Raw genomic sequence first — 5,354 nt, forward strand, 5'->3', positions numbered from 1 at the left:
ATCTACAAATCTGATAAATCTGAAGAAGAAAAAAAAGGTGAATATACACATAAAATAACTGATTTTCCCCTGACACCCCAATTGGGCCAAATGCATATCAATGACATTTAAGGCCTTATATTTCTACAATGGGGCCAAATACATAATTTGTTTTTAAAATTATTATATTGATTTTAAGGCCAAATAGGCTATAATAGCTAGATTTGCTATTGCTATAAAATCTATGGATAGCCAGTCAGTATGGGTACAAACAAGAAGTTGAAGGGTAAATGTAGGTAATAATGATGTGATAATGATGTACTTGCAGGTTCAAATCATGTGTACACATTATTTCCGACCATTCCACTCGACCTGTACCCATCCATACAGAGCTAGATGACCAGATCATTCGGTGTCAATGGCTGAGTGAATGTGTGCCATCTAGTGGACGGATGCATTAAACTCATTATGGTCTGATCAGTCTACATGAATAGACCTTTTTTCACTGCAGTCACATTAAATATAGGGTAGCAGTAGCCACATGGTGTTACCAATGATATCAACAAAATATCAATTTAATTTAGGGTGTCAGAGCTTGTCTGAACCAACAAGCCCAATAGCAGTGGTGTAAAGTAATTAAGTACATGTACTCAAGTACTGCATGTAGCCTACTTAAGTAGTACAATTTTGAGGTATGTTTTACTTTCTTCAATATTTAGAATTTTCAGTTTACTTCTACTCCACTACATCTCAGTACTTTTGGTACTTTAAGTGTATTTTGATGCGGATACTTTGGTACTTTACTTGTACATTTTGAATACGGGACTTCTACTTGTAACAGAGTATGTCTACATTGCAGTATTGATACTTTTACTTAAGTCAAACATGTGAGTAGCCTACTTCTTCCATCACTGACCAATAGCACCAGCACCCTGAAGTTTGACCTGAACGAAACCTATGGTAACACCTGTCTTCACCCTATTTCAAGCATAGACAGTAAAAGGTATGGACAACGTTACGCCCATATAGACCGTAAATGAAGCCTATTTTTAATCGATTTCAGATCCGCCATCCTTCTATATCTTATGCACTCGGAAATGAATGCTGTTGGTTGGGACCAGAGCGGGTGGGGAATGAATGCTATTGGTTGTGCAGCTTGTCAATCAAATCATCATAAGGGAGCCACGCCCCTCCTACAGCATACCCTATCATACAGTTAAAATAAATGTGACCATAATTTACCAAAACGCATATCATGGTGATTGAAAGAAGACTTTAAACTAGCGACTGGAGGATTATAGTATTTATGACAAATGTTTATTAAGGTAATAAAATGAAGTGTAAAGTTCGGCAAAAACCCATCTGCTTGAATGGAGCTTAATTACTTCTGACACCAGCAGGGGTGAAACAGCGACACTACAGGCCATTCAATCAGGTAGGTTATTGTGGGCCAACAATGTTCGGAATTCGGCAATCAGGATGGAATAGGAAAAATCAAACAGATCTGTTTTGATCACATCACTATAGAAATAATGTGTACCGAATCCGATTTGTGTGAAATTTGGATAAAATCTGAAGGAGTAATATCAAAACATTTGTTTAACATAAGTCGGCCTCCTGGTGGCTCTATAAAAGGGTGTGCATCCTCTTAAAGGCAGTCCACATCAAACGCCATAATAAATAGTTGCACAAATCTCTGCAGTGTCATAACAACGACATAGCCTATAGGGCATTGGTTCTCAACCTGTGGTTCTCATCCCCAGATGATAGTAAAGTGACAATTCAAGAGCTTCTTCTTTTAATTTTGAGTAGCCGATAATTTGTACCCCTTTTTTCTCCCCAATTTAGTCGTTATGCCAATTGATTCCTCCCCACACACCTTTCTGTGTTGTTACTGCTGTTGTATCCTACCAAACTGGGAACCCTTCGTCAAATAAAAAGGAAAAACAGCACCCCCAGCGTTTTTCACTTTTGCGTTTGACTCTGGGGGGGGGGGGGGGTGGGGGGGGTGGGCTATGCTTACTGGAAACCGGGGTTTGGACATGCCCTCAGCCCTCCACTTCCGGTGGTGCGCCTATGTTTTCATTCCCACTAACAATATTTCTCCACGGAACACTAACACCATTTCTCCCACAGAACATGGATCGTTTTCGGTTATAAGCCCACTTGTTTCTATGATGAAAGAGTTTCGGTTTGTTTTCAGTGGGAAGCGAGCGCACAGATGTAAATCCCGCCCACTACATTTGATTGGGTAAAGCGCGGCCTGCTTCCTGATCTGAAGGCACGCCGTTCTGAACGGAGCTCCCGACAGATTCAGTATGTATGAGAATCTGTTCTTGAGAGATCAGTTTCGTATTGACTCACCTGCCAGTGAGGAGCCCCCACCAGGAGGACGTAGAGCCTTCGTCCTACTCCTCCCGCCCAACACTCCCTGCTGACAGCCCAGCCCGTACGAATACATGCAGTGACATGTATTTCCCTCCCCCGAACACGGGCCAATTGTGTTCGCACAGACGCCTGACAAAGCCGGATGCACCATGGTGGATTTGAACCTATGATTTGAACCCACAACCTCCGTGGTGGTGGGCAGGGACTTTGCCACTGCGCTACCCGAGCGCCCAATTCAAGGACTTCTAAAACCTTTTTAATACCTAAAAGAAAAAAGAAATGAAATGAAAAACAGACCATTATTGCATCAAAAGTAATCAACAAACTATACTATAGGGAAAAAAAGGTCATTGGCCAAATGTTTTAAATATTATTAGAAAAGGGCAAACATTTTGAAAATAGCTGATCTACAAGCTCACAACGCCTTGCAACTTATAGATAGATAGATAGATAGATAGATAGATAGATAGATAGATAGATAGATAGATAGATAGATAGATAGATAGATAGATAGATCTAATAGTCCCATCACGTATTTGTGCACACAGCAGGGCCAGATTTGTCCTACTATGTTTCTACTGGACACAGTTAAAGTTATTAAAAATATGAATATGTTTTGCCCGTTTCAATTATATAGACCCTATCACCTAGGCAGCAACACAATAACCCTGGAATAATCATGCCATCTGATTGGATTGCAGGCAGCTCTGTGCGTGTGCGCGCGCCCCATAGAATTTGATTAAATGTGAATCAGCAGAGGTTCAGATATTTACCAATAGCTATTCATGAGAAATGGCACAGTATAGATGAACAGCAGTCAGAACTGGATGACGCCAGCTAAATGCTACTATATCATATAGTTTAATCATTTTACATGATCAAATTATTTCCTGCTATTGGTCTATTGGTGACTGACTTGCAGTGGTGGAAAATAAGTAAGTACATTTACTCAAGTAGGCTACTGTACTTAAGTACAATTTTCAGTACTTTTACTTCTACTCCTCTACATCTCAGAGGCAAATATTATACTTTTACTACACTGCAATTATTTGAAAACTTCTATAGTTACTAAATTACTTTGTAGATTTGTATTATTACTAGAGGGTCGGGGCGCTGCGCGCCCCTCCCCCCTAGCCGCTGCGCGGTGCTTTGTGTTTGTTGGTCTCTATATATATAAAGCCATAATAGGAGATGTTCCCAATGGAGCTATGCCCAAATATGGAGTGTGTTGTCTGACCTCACTTGGGTCTCGTTGGGCGGTTATATAAAGCCATAATAGGAGATGTTCCCAATGGAGCTATGCCCAAATGGTGGTCGGCGATGACGCTAAGGAACAACATGGCCGACTGTAATGTTGTGAGTTTGTGTTGGCCGCAATTAATTATGCTGCGAGGGGGCAGATGTGTGCTGAGCAGTATGAAGTGGCCTACAGACTGCGCGTAGTAATTCTGCACGTTGTGGCGTGTCTTGTTAGTGACATTGATATGTTGTTTTTGTGTTTAGTCCCACACAGTGGCAGGTTTTTTTTTTTGGTTTTGGGTTTAGAAATGTATATATATACTAGAGGGTCGGGGCGCTGCGCGCCCCTCCCCCCTAGCCGCTGCGTGGTGCTTTGTGTTTGTTGGTCTCTATAATATATAAAGCCATAATAGGAGATGTTCCCAATGGAGCTATGCCCAAATATGGAGTGTGTTGTCTGACCTCACTTGGGTCTCGTTGGGCGGTGGTCGGCGATGACGCTAAGGAACAACATGGCCGACTGTAATGTTGTGAGTTTGTGTTGGCCGCAATTAATTATGCTGCGAGGGGGCAGATGTGTGCTGAGCAGTATGAAGTGGCCTACAGACTGCGCGTAGTAATTCTGCACGTTGTGGCGTGTCTTGTTAGTGACATTGATATGTTGTTTTTGTGTTTAGTCCCACACAGTGGCAGGTTTTTTTTGGGGGTTTTGGGTTTAGAAATGTATATATATATATATATATATATATATAGATTACAAAACATACATTATCCACTTCAGTCCTATAACATTATAGTTTAATATTTTTTTTAAATAATTTTACATGATCAAATTATTTCCTGTTATTGGTGACGGTGACTGCTCGCTTGCACCGTTGGTGTTGTTTGTTTATTGTCAATGAAAGTCTTCCCGTGTGAATGAATGGAACCAGTGTTGCCAGGTTTTGCGAGAGGAACAAGCAACCAGTCTGTGAAAACAAGCCCAAAAGAAGCCACATGAGCACTTTAAACCTATGCACCGGCTATTTAAACATTTTAACAACACAAATCTTGTATGGGGTCCCTGGTATAAAATATTTTCAGATGGGGGTTTTTCAGAACAAGACCAAAATAAGCAATCCGCAACTACCAATTACAAGCAACTTTATAGAAAAATAAGCCTAAAGTCGCGTATAATAAGTGGACATGGCAACACTGATGCTATCGTAATGCCCACGTCATTCGTCTGCTCCTCTGCGGAAGGATATTTGTCTGGAAACGTAGTTCCGGGATCTGGAACTACTTCCCCTGGACAGGAAAACACTACGGGGGCGCAAGGATACAAGGATACGACAGAGCTACATGTCGCTAGCAGGTGCATGACGCAAAACAGAGCGTGAACCAGCGTTGCCATGTCAGCTTATTATAAGCCACTTTGGGCTTGTATTTCTGTACAGTTGCTTCTTGCTTGTCAAAATTGGTAGTTACTTGCGGGTTGCAGTTTTTCGGCCTGTTTCTAAAGTGTAGTTGCTTATTTAGGCTTGCTTCCAATTTTTTTAAATATTATTTAAACCAGTGGTTCTCAAATTATTTGATGAAAAGGTTGTGTGGCAAGGAGAATTTGTGTTGTTAGAATGTCTTCAGTCCCCCCCCCCCCCCCCTTCTATTGTAAGAGGTTTTGAACGACCATAGATCGATAGACTGTAGGGTTGTGAGCTTGTAGATGATCGGACCTGGTAGCTTATTTCTCTCACAAAACCTGGCAACAC

The 5,354-nt window shown here is 41.3% G+C and overlaps 1 protein-coding gene across 1 annotated transcript in view; it reads left to right on the plus strand.

Annotated features, from left to right (window-relative positions):
• The window catches only part of lgals2a (lectin, galactoside-binding, soluble, 2a), a 170,250-nt gene that overhangs the window by 100,957 nt on the left and 63,939 nt on the right, over positions 1 to 5,354 (plus strand). The gene's annotated exons all lie outside the window — the stretch shown is intronic.

This window comes from Gymnoscopelus microlampas (assembly GCF_963454915.1).
Source record: "Gymnoscopelus microlampas genome assembly, chromosome: 11".
In the NCBI taxonomy this organism is placed as follows: Eukaryota; Metazoa; Chordata; class Actinopteri; order Myctophiformes; family Myctophidae; genus Gymnoscopelus; species Gymnoscopelus microlampas.